Source organism: Augochlora pura, chromosome 2, assembly GCF_028453695.1.
Source record: "Augochlora pura isolate Apur16 chromosome 2, APUR_v2.2.1, whole genome shotgun sequence".
Classification (NCBI taxonomy): Eukaryota; Metazoa; Arthropoda; class Insecta; order Hymenoptera; family Halictidae; genus Augochlora; species Augochlora pura.
Window position 1 is genome coordinate 25,468,569 of NC_135773.1, and position 16,194 is coordinate 25,484,762.

Here is a 16,194-nt window from a genome sequence, read left to right on the forward strand (position 1 = left end):
TGTCGAAGCAGTTCGAAGGACAGCGGTTTTCCTAAACCGTTCCGAGGACTTCGAGATAGAGAAGAGTCCGTTCGATGTGTAAAATTGCGAAAAAATTGCTGGAATACGGCGGCTCGCCGGGGAAAAGCGATTCAACGCGCGTTTCTGCAGGCGACTGTATCCTGTTTGTTCCGAGCGAAATGCGATGTTCCGGGAGGAGCCGCGATACACCGCTGCGAAGCTGTAAAATGGAATTGTCGGCCTTGTTTGATCGATCGAATTCCCGGACCGTCGAATCCTCGAACGATCCAACCCGAAAATCCAATTTATTCATTGCATCTCGTTGGAGGCATTACTCCTCTAGGAAGACCTTTACAGTCTGCGCAACCCCTCCGCCGGGTTATCCGACTTTAAATATTGAACTTCGGCTTTGGCGGGACGTCTTCCCACATCCCTCGATCAGCGCTTCCTTTCGACGCCCCCACACGGTCTCCGTCGACGCGATAGGCTTCTTCTACTCTTCTATTCCGACGCGATGCGATCCGCACTTTGACTTAATTTCGTGTATTGTTCGAGCCGTCGAAACGAAATCACATTCCACCTTGCTTTAGCGCACCTTACCATTTGAAACAATTTTATAGGACTCGAACGAAACTTTCATTTGTTTTAAATTTATTTTATAAATAATTGTGAGACCCGCATAAAGAGTTTATTAAAAAGTAGAAGATATCTCTAGCAGACTGACGCTATTTTGAAAATACAAATAACATTATTAAATTAATATTTCCACTGTAATTATATCGGCTCTATATGTATGAATAAGTGTCTCTACAACCGAGAAATACATATTACAGTAGCGTAACTTGGAAATATTTATATTCTCTTCGAAAGACAAAATCTTTTATCTAGTATCCGTCTACGAAAAGAATCGCCAAACTAAATTTTTAACGTCTCAGACCCGGCGTGTCTCCCCCCTTAAGAGGTCCGTGTCTCCTGGTCGACGCGAGTTGCCAGCGAACGGGGTTCGTTAATCAATTTCGTTCGACCGTGGACGACCGCAGACTTTTTCCTCGTCGGGGGGGCATCCATTTTCCCCATACATCATACTCCATCAGGTTCCGTCGCATCCCCCGTGAAAAAAGGGAAGGGGAAGGAAACACGGAACGATGAACCAACGAAAGCTTCCTCGAACGCGGCGATGCTTCCCACCGACGCGATACAATAACTTGTGCATTCATAACGACACGCGGCAAATTAAGTTGAACGGAAAGCAGAGTCGGGTTCTCTCAGTTTCGACGCGTATACCCCGTTCCCTTCTACGACTCGGGGGTGGGAGGAAGGGGGCTCTAGGAACCTCGGCTCTCTGGGGGGAGGGCCGCTAGATTCGATCGAAATCCATTTAACTTACCGTCGCCGATTCGATTCGTAAGATTCGCCGCGACGCGTGGCGAGGGAAGAAAATAAAGGACGAAGGAGTGTGCAGGGGGTGCGAGAGGGAGGGAAAGAGAGAGAGAGAGAGGGAGAGAGAGAGAGCGACGCGCGGGCTGCGGAGCCTCGGGAGGAGGGAAAGGACGGAAGGCGCGATTAATTATGCAGAGAAGCTGCGATCGATGGAGAAACGTGCCCCCGTAAAATATTGATACCACGAACAGACTCTACCACCATAACCGTTCTCTGTTCCTACACCCCCGATCCAAGTATAGGGCCGTGTGTGCTATTTCGCTTCGCTGGCGGGCGGGGGAGAGGCGAATCTCTGTACGTGTGCAGGGCCTATGGATTGTTTCACGACCGTACCTCCGGAAAGACGTATTGCAACAAATGCTGATTGTTGAACGATGCGATTAATTGGCGCTGATGTTATCGGAGCTGAGAACAAATGTTTCGCGAGTTACGAAAGTAGCCGGCGGTTACTTATCGGACTAATAGATTAGATTGTTTGGTTTCGTTTTCAAATTAAATTATACACGGCCGCGTCCGGTTTTGATAAATGGGAATAATTCGTTAATTACTTTTGCTAATTAATTCTTTTTGCTTTAAATGGAATCATATAATTTTTGTGGTTTATAAAAGCTAATTTCATCTCTTGACGTTTCTAATCCCGGAATTAACAACGCAAATTCAACGGCTCCTCGTCATCACGCAATTTCCATGTAAACAATTTTCCTATGGCTCAGGACGTTCCAAGTTAATTGACCACGTTCCTTAGCCGCGGGAACATCGGCGCGTTTCGATGGCAATCGAATTAATGACAACTGTATCCGTTCCCCGATAATTCCGGCGAGTGTCAAGGGACGACCGTCCCCGAAATATTTTCCGGTGGTTCCGCGGCCGCCGGAATTCGGATCGGCGCGGAATGCTCGGAAATATTATTTTTCTTCGGGGATAGGCCTTGTCTGTGGTTATAAACGCGAAAGAGATTAGGCGTCCGCGCGCGCGGTATCAGCCGTCGTCCCCTTTTCTGTGTCGCCGGCCGCGATAAGGCATTCCGGCACGCAATAACCACGATAAATCCGCGCCACCGAAATATATAGCGCGCCGCGCGACGCGACGCGACGCGCAGAATGGGCACGCCAATACCGGTTCTCGCGATGAGTAATAAACAACGCGGCCGTACATTTCTCTGACGAAGCGGTTGGCTCGCCCGCCGCGTCATTACGCTTCTTTCAGAGTCCTGCGATTTCCACGCGAGCCTCGCGATATCACTCGATTACTTCCCCACCTCCTCTTCGTCAACGATCCTCGGAGCGATTCTTGCACAGCCACGAAACGGACGGTGCTTACGAGACTCGCTCCTAAGACTCACCTTGCAAAACGCAATAATCTTCCTTCGAATTGAACGAAATGACTTGAACATTTTTGGAGATGTCTTCTTCGAGTTATCTTCAAAAGAGAAGATATAAAAATTGACGGTCTTTTTCTCAAGTTCTTTCTTTTATCCGAGTCTCTAACGAAAATTCAAGTAATACGTTTTTTTAAGTCTCGAGAATTTAAGTGCGCACTGCAAATTTTATTAGAATCGTTTAATTCGTAGCTACGGTCATTGAAATTTAATCTATCGATTTCTCTCAGTTTTCTGTCGAAGGTCGAACGTCAACCGATTATTTTAATGAAATATTGTTTCCTATAATTTTCAGTGGCTCGTAAAAGAATGTTTTAATTTTTAAACGTGTGTCTACTTTCAATAATAATATTTTTAATCGAATATCGTGATTTAAAAGAGACGCGCCAGACATTAGACAGCTCTACCCCATTTTCTTTCCCGCTCCATCCCTTGTCCCATGTCTTCTTCCGTCTCTACCACTTCGGTCTCCACCCGATCCGATCCTCCATCTTCATCCGACTCGTCGATCCACAGACTTGCCAGTCGAAGGATATTCTCTCGCGATCTCCATCTTCATCTCGAGCGGTCGCCCTCTTTTTCTAAACCGCGCGTTTTCATTCTCTATCTCTGCCCTTATCCCTTGATCTCTATCCGCTCCTATCTCTTGTTTATTTCTCCGGCTATTCCCCTCACCGGCCGTTGCACGTCGTCGCTCGTTTCTCCAGGCTCACTCCGGTCCTCTGTCCTTCTCCGGCTGGTCGATCCTTCGGCTCTGCGGTTGAAGGATGCCCCGGGGCCGTGAGAAACATCGCCCGGTCGGTTTTCCTTCCACCGGCCACGAACCGGGCTCTCTAACCGCGAGCATCGTCGTATCTTCTCCGCCAATATTCTCTACCCCCCGCCCCCGCCCTCGCCCTCGCCGGCGATTTTTTCCCCCAGCTTCAGAAACCGGCTCGCGCGACGGTGGGCTCCTACGACGAGAATCCGGGCTCTCCTGCTACCTCGCCGTCCAAGACACAATGGACCTGTTCGTCTTCCTGCCGGGCCGCGCGCGCGCGGGTTCACGCGCCGTGCGAAAACACGCCGCTGTCCGCGCGCGGACGCCGCATTGTGCGCCGGTATGAATGAATTTTACGAGCGACTGCTCGCCCGCGATCGGGCCCGGTGATCCACGATCTTCCGACAGGTTCTTGACTCGGGGAAGACGGTCCTCGCTTCTAGCAACAATAATCATTAGGTTGCTGACGTTCACCGCGCGTTTCTGCCTGCCAACTCATCTCCTGCGAAATTGTGCGATTCTTCTGATCGCTGTCGTCAAGTATTTGGATGAAACGGAGATTATGAAAGAGATATTCCCGGAGAGAATTTAAGTTGAAATCGAAATAAATGATAACCATTTGAAATAATTTATTCCCGACAGTTATTTAAAAATGACAATAATATCGAACCGATTGTGATAAGGTGACTTCGAGTAATAAATTATGTCGTTATTTCTTTGTTTCGAATTAGCCAAAAGAAATAGTGCTAAATAATTAATTACTATAAAATCAATTACTCGAATAATTACTATAAGAATAATTAATAATATTTTGAAATAATGTCAAAACATGTTATTCGAAATGATATTTCAAATAGTGCCACTTGAAATATGCCCAGTTCCCGAGGGTTCGGCAACGGTAAAACGAAACCGAATAAAGTAAAATTTGTAAAACGGTCGAGCGCGAAAGGCAGTTGTTCCGAAAAATATGTAACGGATGAATCCACCGATTCCCAACGCAATTGTATAATTCAGCGTAGGTAATTCACTGGGAACGTATGTATACGTTTGTCGGTACGCGAAAGAATAAACTTCGAAACAGCGGAAACGGGGGTTGCGTAGCGTTGGTAGAGGGAAATTCGGTAATCCTCTTATTAGATTGACTCCGGAGTAAGAAAGAGGAAGGAGACGCGAGAAGGAAGAACGCGGGAGCGTAACGCGTAGGAAGATAAAGAAACCGGAATGAAATAAGGAAAATTTGTTTTCTCGGGAGGGGAGAGAAGAAATGAGACGGTCTCTCGTATAAACCACGTCGGCGACGTATACCTACTTGACGTTTTCACGGGCAGAAGCGGAACAGCCGCGATGAATTCGCACGGCGTTCTTGCAGCAGCTATTTCTCCTCGTGCTCCGCGACGCCTCCCTTTCTCCACTCTCCCTTTCTCCGCGAAGTTACTCGGGATTTCCGTTCGTTCACCCTTTTCCGGTCATCAGCCTCTGGTCTCCCGCTCCATCGCATTGTTGTCCCTTCGCGGCACGCTTCCGAGATTTCTTCTCGCGATCGTTTCCACCGCGGTCTGAGAAATCCATCGACCGAGCCACGGTGGTTCGACCATCTTCGCGAACGATCGCTCGACCGGAACTTTTCGCGAACTCGGCGCGCGGGGCCACCCTTTCGCAGAAAATCTGCGAACAGATGCTAGGATACGTGTGTGTATTTGGTACGCTCGTTGGAAGACTCTTCCGTTGCGCAGTGACCCGGCAATACCGTTTATGGCGTCTAAAATTGTTTTAGCGTTATTTTATTTATCATTGTTAATGAACGTAATGGCCGATTGGCCAATGAATTCGTCTCGGCTGTTATACTGTAAAATCAGAAGTCTATATTGACGTTAAAAAAATCGAAATGACTTTAATTGTAATAAAAATTTTGCTTCTGAAATTTGATGTATTACAAATTAATTTATATTACATAGATTCATTATTTCATAGAATAGTGAAACACTAAAAAAACTACACGTAAATTTCTAAATAAATTCAGTCCTATAATTCTTATAGAACAATACGCGTTAGTAATTTTGGTATTCGTACAATTTAATCGAATCATGCCCCCCGGGGCTTACATCGAGATAATAACAATGCATCGTACGCAGCTTAAAAGCAAACTTTAGACGGCCGTGTTCGACGACAATGAAACGGCGATATCGTTGATTTTCCCCTTGTCTCTGAATCCAAGAAATTTCAATGATTTATATCACGTTGAAAATGGCTTTCAGGATACATTATATTTCGTTCATGTGCTGGACCGCTCGTTAGGAATTTATCGGAATTCAGAAATCCCAAAGGAGTCTCTATTTGAACGAACTTGGCTATTGCGTGAATAGCAAGTGCCTCAAATAGTCATCATTTCATTAATGCTGATTTTAAATTGAATTGCCTGCGAAGTGTATAACAAACTTCGAACGTGGTTATCATTTTTTGGGCAGTCATATTTTGAGCAGGATTCTTCCATCCTCATACGATGGAAAGAACACGCGATAGGCGACGAGATACCCGATGGAAATTCAAGTAGAAAATCGTACACTGTTCGATGGAATGTGAAAGTTCCGAAGAACTATGTGGCAGACATTTTTCATTCTTCGAGCATGAGAGATAAGAGTAAAAGCCGCTTGAAAATGTCATCTTTGCTTGAACACGAGCGTATCCTTTCTTGACGCAACGCTCGGCTTACTTATCTTCTTTTAATTTGCATTGTTCGAGCTTATCAGAGTGGCACATTTTTAAGAAATAAAAAATAACACTTGTTACCTAACCATGTAAATACCTGTGAACACTTGTTACCAAACCGTGGCCATACATTTATATTAAAATACATTAAAATTCATGAAGCGCAGTACCGTAAAGACATTTAAAGAATTTTCAAACGCTTTTGTACCATTTCTAGCGCCGCGAAGTCGCTGAAAGGAGAAATAAATGTCCGCGCACGGTTCCCCTTTATCTTTCGTCGACGATTGTCATTTTTATATAAAATTCCGCAGTCCGTTTATTCCATTTAGCTCGATAATAATGTTTGCGACAGACCGAATTGTCCAACAAAAATCCGACGAACGCTGCGAACGCTATAGAATTTTTCTGATCGAACGCAAAGGAACGCCTGCGGAACACGGCGAGTGAAAAGAGAGCGGCTAGTCGCGACCGTCGTCGTTTTGAAATTTGCATCGCGGTAGTCTGTTTTCATAGCGATATTGAATCGCCCCGCCTCACTTATTGGTAATTGGACTCTCGGTTCCTCTATAATTGGGAATTCAATCACCGGGGTAAATTTTCAGAAATACCGACCGATAAATAAATTCGCAGGAAATAAGTACTCCGCGTTAATATTGATGAGCGGTTGGTACCGCCAACGCGCAACTTCAAAGTTCGTCGGTAACTGGAGCCACGTTTTGCAATTCAGCACATATTTACCGAAACGTTGCCGTTAGAAAACAGGTGACATTTAACTCGTTCAGTACCAAGATCCGTTTTTTGCGAGCCCGCACCAGCCGCAGGAAACGGGAGATGAACGGTTTTACATCAATCATCCAAACTGATTGCCAATAATTATTTATTTTCATTTCAAAATATTTTCATTTTTATTATTATTTTATTGTTATTCTATTATTATTACTATTACGAAATACATTGAATTTCTGCCACACTTAAATCACTGTCTTTTCTGTTATAAAAAGTCGACGCTTTAACAGGATAAATTCGAAAGTTTCTCAACGAACGAATGCAATATTCAATGTTTATGCATTCAGACGCAAGATTGCTCGCGATATCGTAACTTAACGCAAGCGATTAATGCGTAAACCCGTGTCCTCATGTGTTACCGCACGGCGCGTTACCGCGTACGGTTACTCGTGACATGATTTTCTATTACGACACAGCAATAAACAGATTAAATGAAATAAAAAATGTATTCCGAACGCAGTTGCCAGTTCGAAGCGATCGCGGGGCACGATTACGGAGTGCTATGAAAGATTCTTATTTATAGGTGTATTTATCTGGTTTATAGGATATTTAGGTTGTCCGCTAGTCAACTTTTTGGACATTGTATTATAATTTGAAATCACTTCCACATTCCTAAATCTGTACTAAATGTGTATAAATTGATATAAAATGGATGTTACCCGCCAGTGCTTACGGACCTTTATATTACATAGCGTAGCTTTGAAACAAAGTAAGATATTATAATAATATTCGATTTATTTGAATTCGTAGACATCAAGGAATATTTGCAAGTCAACATTCTGTGATCGATCACTCTCTATTTAAATGTTATTGCATTTCAGTGTTGCATAATAAAAGGTTCATCTGGTTAAAAGAATAAACTTTATTATTACTATTATTATTGTCATTACTATTATCACTATTATTCTTGTCATTAGACTGCGGGTTTCGGGCATCTGCAATGCGAAACCATGATTCCATTGATCTTTACATTACCGTATCAAAATCCATCTTTTACCGTAGCTTTTACCGTATCTACGCGTTATATTCTTCTCGTTGGCAAGAAAATATGAAAATCCTATGAGAGGCGAAAATTTAACGTCGGCGAGATCTCGATTGATGGAGCGGAGCAATCGTATTTCGAGCTTACGGGGAAAACTGGCGCGGATAATGCGAGGAGAGCCGAGGTAACATGCTTCGTCGTTAGTTTCGCAACGGATTTGGATACGGCGCGGAATAAACGCGCCCGCGCGTACCCTGACAAATGGTCCCCGGAGACTTTCGGTAACTTCAGCCCGTCGAACGGCGAAAACTCGATACCATAAGATCGGCTCGGAGGAGACTAGAATAACCGGGCTTGGGTATAGATCGTCGGTGTTGGTTCATGGTCATGGATTCAGCCGACCACCAGCAGCAGATAATTTATCACGCGATCACAAGTGAATATCAATGCGCCTGTCCAATGTTCATCGATCTTCGAGACCGTTCTCTCTCTCTCTCTCTCTCTCTCTCTCTCTTCGTCTAGCCGCTTCTTTCTCTCCGTGTGACCGCGATCCTCCGTTTTATTTGCATTCGCGGTAACGTCCTCTTTGGAGATTCCATCGCGCTGCTATTACGTTTGATGCTGATCCTCCTAACATTTCGCTATTAGGATCGTTGGAGACGTTATATCGTTGCATCCGTATTCCCGGGATCGTTGAGTTTATCGTATAAATGAGTCGGATAAATGCGAACGGTGGGTGTTCCAGGAAATACAGATCGCCAAGAGGTTTCATTTAACATCCGCGCGGTGGAGCTTTCGATTAGAAACGTGAATAATAATTATCATTTTATTCAACAATTTTTAGTGTACTTGCTCGAGAGACGTTACGTTTTCTATAGACCTTAATGAACCAAGCACGGGAAAACTTTAATCAATCCTGAGAGACTGGTTAATAATCCAGGCTCGAATGGATCCGTGCTCCGTGTGCTAATACGAAATTGCAGAGATTGAATTTTTCATGTAGCATTTATATACATGAGACGAGGAAAGTATGCAAATGGCAACAGGGTTTTACTTCGCCGAGATCGGAAAGTAATTTAATAAGAAATTAATCTTTCATAGATCTCGTGAACTCGGTGGAAAAATTGTTTTCACTTAGCGTATTACTATCCAGCGTCAGGTGTACCGAAAGCGTATAGGAAGTTCGAAGTTGAGTAGAGTTCGGGGATAGCGCGACAGCCAAGTACACAGAACGGAGTTTCGCGAGAAATGCGATTTAAGTTTCTATCTGCATGCATATCGTTATAACTTCGTCGATTTCGGGAATTTAGGAATATGGTTTCACATTTTCAGCCATCTGCCTTGAAGAAAATGCAAACGCCGAATTATCTCGCACCGCTGTCTTAATTGAACGCGAGTCTTTTTTATTGATCCATCTTTTTAAAATCAATAAAAAAAAGTCCACCTGTAGATGATATTGAATACACCACAAGTTAATGACGTATATCAAGTTTAACATAAATTTTACATTTTCGCGTCGACGGTAGAAAATAAAATAGATTCTATCAAAAGTTCTTTGATATCGACGCAACTTTGTGATTTGACCCCACTGCGCGCGACGACCCATGGTCCCAAAAAATCTGTCGGACGGGACATGCCGTTGCCGGTGGCTGGTAGCTAAAGGGTTAATGGAATTCCAACCCCTGGACCACCCGTCGGATCCCACAATAGATATCACCTCTCGAGCACATCTATTTGCACACCCCGGCGAGAGTGAACTAGAGGAGGAGGGGGGTTCTTCAATCCAAGATATCCGAAGAAGAAGAAGAAGAAGAAGGCTCCTCGGGGCGTGCGGTAGGAGAACGCAGGGTGCCCCTCGATCGGCCGAGGGGTGTGCTCTGCTGGTGGCTAGAAAGGCGGGGGGAGGGTTGGGGGGGTCATCGCCGGTGGAAAGGAAGAAGCGGTTGCCCTCGAGAATTCCGGCTGGAGGTTATAGCCGCTAATCGCGTGGCGTACGGCGTACGGCGTACGGCGGGGGGCTAGCAGGGGGGAGTCCGAGGGAGAGACGAAATGTAACGCGCGGCAAAGGTAGCCAAGGTGGTGATATCGACCGTAGACATTGTTGATGCAAACGGTAACCATGGGTGACTCGGGCCGATTGACCAATTGCAGTGTTCACGGTGGCCGTACCCCGACCAATCGGCGTACGGTGTTCTGCCGGTTTTTTGATTGGGCGATACCGGGGATAAGAGGCCAGTTCGAGGCCGCCGAGACCCACAAACGGACGTCGAGACTCTTCGAGTGGACAACGGCATCGACGGCATCGACGGTCGTCGTCGTCGTCGTCGTCGGCGGCGCCATCATCATCCTGGTTCTGGCCGCGGCGAAGTGGAACAAACTTGGTCGTCGATGTGTTCCTCTCTTCTCCTTCGCCACTTTGGATTTGGATTCTCTGTCTGTTCGTCTGTCCTCGAGTGTCCTGTGTAAGCCTCTCTTTCACGCAATCCTCTACAACGCACAGCCACCACCGACTACGTGTATCTCCTCGTCGGCGCGTGTTTGCGTAGATTTGCACCAATCTCTCTATCTTGCTCTGTCTTTTCCTACTCTCTTTGACCCGCCGCGGCCCGCCGTGGCCCGCCGCGGCCCGCCGTGGCCCGCCGTGGCCCCTGCGGGCCGTTAGTCGTTCCTTTCGACCGGAACTAAATCCGCTCTCTCTCTCGTCCAGCCTCTTCCCACAGGCTTTGTCTATGCTTTCTTTGTTGCTCCCGGGGCCCATTGTTCCCTCGCTGCGCCCGTGTTTCCACGCCGAGTCTAGCTCGGATTGTTCTCTTCCTACTGACGAATTCCTCGTCTCGCCTAATTTCGTGGCACGCGAACTGGATATACGGGAATCGCTACGGCCGCTCGGCTTTTCTGCTCTTGGCTCGCAATGCCGCGGGGACCCCTTTTGTCCCTGGACGACGAAGGAATCTGGCTCGGTCGGCCGAAGTTTGTCTACTTACGGTTCAACCCTGCCGGTCTACCTTAGCCCAGCTCTCCCGTTCGTTAGTTTCTTCTCGATGACTTTTCGTCCTCTCGTTTATTCGACCCGGCAGTCCTCGAATTCTACGCGCCTCCACCGCAAAAATCTTCGTCAACGCACGGTTGGTTTCCAGTCGGTTCATCCGCAATCACCGAAATCACGAACGAATTCCATCGCCGATTGTCCTTAATCTCGATATCAGTTAACTAAAGCCGTCGCGTTGCGTATCGTTCTCCCTAGCCTCCTTCCAAAGAGGAACTCTTTCTTCCAGCCCGTAATTCCGCACACGCGAGGTCAGCCTCTATCGGCATCCGATCGAATAGGAACTCAATCGATCAGCTTTCAGCCCTCGTTCCCGCCGTTATTTATCAACCTCGGTTTCGTTCGACGAATTCTCACTGTTCCCATTCGCCGACGCATCTGCTATACGTTAGATAAAAACAGAACGGAGAGATTCCGTCGCTTCCGTTTCGAAAGAAACTTGCACGCGAGATTCTCGTCGCCTGATCTCCGAAATTGGGACGCGCCGCCGTGTGTATACCCGGGGATGGTCGCCCCCCCCTCGCGATGGCCGGCGCTTTTTTTCGGCTGTCAGTGCGCTCCGTCGAAAAAAGTACCACGCTTGGTAGTATTATGTAAATCGGGAGTTAGCCGGAAGCCGGCTGCGATTAACTATTCATCGTCGTTTCGACGAGGCACACGCGAGTTGTCCCGGGTAACAACGAGTAGTGCGCCAGATCGGACCGGGCAAAGTGGATTACATGGTTCTCGGAGGTTTTAACACGTTCTCGCCCATCGGTCTGTGTCACGTATTTTACAGCGACGCGGCTGATCTATGTGTTTGCCGATGCGAAAATTAAGTTATTTCATTATCGAGCGACGCGTACGCGTAGAGATGCCGGCGATGTTTTGGCGCCAAGAAGCTTCTCTCGCCCCGGCCCGACGAAAAACGAGCGCGCCGTTGCCTAACGCGAGGGTCGCCGGTACATCAGACGCGTCTCTCTCTCGCTTCCTTTCCCTTCGCTCGGGAAACGTTGCTCGCGTTTGTTTCCTTATTATCGAATTGCTGGAACAAGTAGAAGGTTGCGAGACGAACGGGGCAAGGATCGATTTCTCGCGACGACGCGACGTAACGTGGTCACCTTAGCTGCTTCTTACCTTGGATTCGGTATTGCGGAGGTTTCTAAGACCTTTCAATACCCGATCCCTTGTACACGAATCCAGATTTCTTGCGCGTTACACGGTGTATAATGTTCCTTGTTGGTTTGCTTCAGGAAACGCTGATCTACAGGAGGTCGTCGCGAGCGCGAGCATAGCCGATCGCTCCGAAGGTGAGTCTGTGCATTCTTTTTTTATCATTGTTGTCGACGGTGTGGTATATTCACGGATACAGTCCTCGCGGTAATTGAAAAGGACAACAGAATTAAAGTTGCCCATGAGTAGGCGAACGATTTTTCTGCGAATTTTTCGGTATCAATCGTAGCTTCATATAAATTAGAATTAAGTAGCTATATTGAAAGCAAATTGAATATATCAACATTCTGGTGGCGAGACTTGGGTCCATTTGGACCCAAAGAATAAATATCATCATTTGGTCGTCTAGTTTCTGACAATTAGTTTATATTTTTAAATGTTTCGTTGTTTCTATAGAGAGATCAACGTTTCTAGATAAAGTACCTTAAAAATGTTGAAATAACTGATAAATGAAATGACGATAAAAAGTCTTTCGTGGACGGTCTTTCGTTTTCGATTGTTAATACCGTCGCGGATCGTTTATAGCGAAAACACTTTAACCGAGTTCTAAGTCGAACACCGCGGGGCTAGACAATGGGGACGATTGTATTTTATTCGGAAACGTCTCGAAGAATGTCGACCCGTTTGAAAAGGAAACGGGAGGAGTGCTCGGACGGTATCTCCGCGGCCACTAATTAAGCCCCTCTCCCTTTGAAATGAACGCGCGCGAGACTGTCTCCCGAGGTCCTTCGCGGATTGCAAATGAATGCCGGTCGCAACGAATACTGGAGGGTTATCCATTTAATTGTTAATTACACACGGGTTTCGCACTGTTCTCCATTTATCGTGGATCCCTCGATAACGAACGATTACCATCTCCATTGTTTGATCGGGGATTTTCAACTTTTCCGTCGTCTCGGGTTTCTCTCGTTTCTCCGCGAACCGCACATTTTACCTACGAATCAAGTAGCGCCGATTATTATTTCCAATCATTGTAAAAAGCGGATATTCTTAACAGCATCGCTTTTTCATAACTGATCATAAATCATTAATTCTCATTTCTCTCGTGTTTTATTTTCTGTGGTTCTTTATGCAAAATAAAAATCGTCCGTAGCAATTGCTAAAAGTTGTGAGCTCGTTTTTTAAGATTTTTTCCCAATTTTTATATTTATCGAATGGTTTCCGGTGGATGTGTCTTTGTAATTTCAATAGGTTATATCACGATTTACATTCGTTATTTCCAAATTCTTCTTTTGCTGATTTACACGTCCAGTATGGCACTAAATGCCCTAAAAATTTCATCTTGGTAACCGCAGTAAACTCTGGGCAAAATTAACGTAAAACTGGTCCATATTGTCCGTGTACCGTAAAAGTCGCCCCAAGTTCGGACGCCTCGAGGATCGCGCGGTTTTTCTCCGTTGCCGGTTTCCACGCGACCTCCGCGTTTCGAAACTCACCTCTGCCGATCACGTAAAGATAACAAGTCCGTTAACCGGGCCTCGCAGCCTGCATTCGAATGAACAGAGAAAAATGAGAGTCTCCTCCTCGGCGCCGATCCTCCTTCTGTCTACGCGCAATAACGTGTTTCTCACGGTAACGGCGGATGAATGGAACGGTTAGAAAGTTCATTTGCAATTTTTGCATCTTTTCAACCGTCTTCCTCCCCAGCTGCGCACCTCCTTGTTTCCTCCGGGCCTGTCTGTTCTGTATTTATACCTGTTTCTCGTTCTCCATATTCATAGATACGTTGCGAGACTCCGCGATAAGTCTGTTAGACTGCGAGCAGAAATGCTCTGTACTGCTAGCTGTAATAAAGATTAGAAGATAATTCATTAGTTCGTTCAACGAGTTTAGCTCCGTAACAATGCTCGTTGCTTAATAAGCAAAGATCTTGTTCACTGCTACCTCGTTTCCTTCACTTTATCTTTCAGGTCTATAGTAAAAATCAGTTACTACATATTAAAGTAGAGACTTTACCCTTTAAAACCTGCTAAGCCCCATGGTTTTACCATTTTTGGAAAAAAAGTTACAGCATTTTGAAAATTCATATATAAATTACAGCCTATTGAAATCGGCCTCCACGGGCCGATTTTGGCCTCCTGGCTTTCCGAACGTTTCCGATGCTCCCGAAGGGTCATGTTAACAAATGACTAGGGCAATCTAAAGAGGAGACTTTGCTCTACAAAACGCGCTAATTTTCATTATTGTACGGTTTTTTATACCAAAGTTACGATAGTTCAAAGTTTAAGAATATTTCGAGTCCAAGAGGCATCGCTTCTCCCACGATTTTCAATATTGTTCAATATCTTTCAGGTCTATAGTAAAAATCAGTTTAGGAAAAGTCAATAAGCTACATGGTTCACGAATAAATGGTTCAGGATCACGAAAAATCGTGTACGATACACTTCTCGAAACACGCCAGAGCTACTCGATCTGCTGGAACTACCACCGAAAGTCACTCCAGAATAATCGCGTTCCCCGCAGAATGAGTTGCGCCCGCAAACCCGCCTCTCTTATTTCGTTTCGATTTCCTTTGGTTCGGGAACAGTTTGGCGCCATTATTCGCTGGGTTTTCACGTCGCGGCAGCGGTGTCTCCGTAACGACAGTCAATTTGCATACGAAAGGAAAACAACGGACAGTTAACAATGTTCCGATCCCGCTGAATTCGGAATATTCAGCGACTCCCTCGACGCGTGTGTGTTTGTCGTTAACGAGGTTCTTCGATCCGCGGATCTGTGTCGCGAGTTTCACGGATACGCCTCGCGAGAATAATCCCGAAAAATCGCCTCCGATTGTCTTCGCGAAAGAAAGAGAAACCGATGCCCACGAATGGAAACCACGAACGGCGATCGATGGTTTTCAAATATTCCTTTGTAAATTCATGCTGCTTTTCAATTTACTTGGCATTCTTTATGGAACTAGAATAAACAGAATAAACAGAGACGGCTAAGCGAAATGTGAGTTCGCTATACCTTATTGTACGATTAAATTTAGAAATTCGATCACCTCTTTTTAAGGCCCAATTACTTTGAATACTAAACGATAAATTTGTTTCAAAGTAGCTTAACGTTTCAAAGCAGAACAACTATTGTTAGAACTTTTTTCGAATCAGTAAGAATTCCTTAATTTATTCGTAAACATATGAAATAAAAGTTGCAGCGGTTTTCTAACCGTTTCTTTGGAACAGAAACGTTTAAAGCGAACAAATGTCTGTTACAGCAGAACCAAATAAGAACTTTAACAGTTTCATTCGAGTCCTGTTTGCAAAATTGATCGAGCGTTGAATTTTCAACCGTCGAGGAATTAAAAGCGGCATGACTCGCAGTCCCAGACGTTGCTAGCAAAAATTCACTTTGTAAGTTGTACAACACATAATTGCGAACAGCTAAGAGGGGCGAGAGAGGGCTGGAGGGTGAGAGGGGTGGTCGCGTCAAGTTGGTAATGCGATTCGCCGCGGACAGGGCGAAACTAGTTTTCAACTGGCATCGAAGAGCACCGCTAACGAAATGAAAAGTCCGCTCCATGCTAGAAATGGGATGAATTCCACTTGGTCCGATTCCACTTCTCCGCGATAAGGGAGGGGGGTGAGAAATTAGGGCTGTAAGCAAAGTTCGAATGGTCTCGTAACAATAAGTTTGAAGGCGCAAGTCCGATTTCCACCTAGTGACGGCTTTTTTATCTACCATTTTACGATTTTCTGTATATCCTTTGAAAATGCTGCACACTGTTTTTGATTATTAATAACTAAAATTATAATTATTTTTTAGCTATAACTAAAATTATTCTATGTCTTTCCAAAATAATGTTTGCAACAACAACGTGTAGATTTAAAAAATTGTCAAGTAGTAAAACTGTTTGGTAGGAGTTACACGAATAAATTTTGTATGCATAACAATTGATTTTG

General features: G+C 45.3%; 1 protein-coding gene across 3 annotated transcripts in view; it reads left to right on the top strand.

Annotated features, from left to right (window-relative positions):
- Hnrnp-k (Heterogeneous nuclear ribonucleoprotein K) overlaps window positions 1–16,194 on the top strand; it is a 136,515-nt gene that overhangs the window by 29,452 nt on the left and 90,869 nt on the right. For 2 of the 3 annotated variants that reach the window (XM_078196353.1, XM_078196355.1), the window contains exons 1-2: window positions 10,268–10,514; window positions 12,331–12,387. The gene's annotated coding sequence lies outside the window, so the exon portion shown is untranslated. Of the gene's footprint in view, window positions 1–10,267; window positions 10,515–12,330; window positions 12,388–16,194 lie in introns of those variants that run through there. The other variant, XM_078196356.1, reaches the window with a different exon arrangement.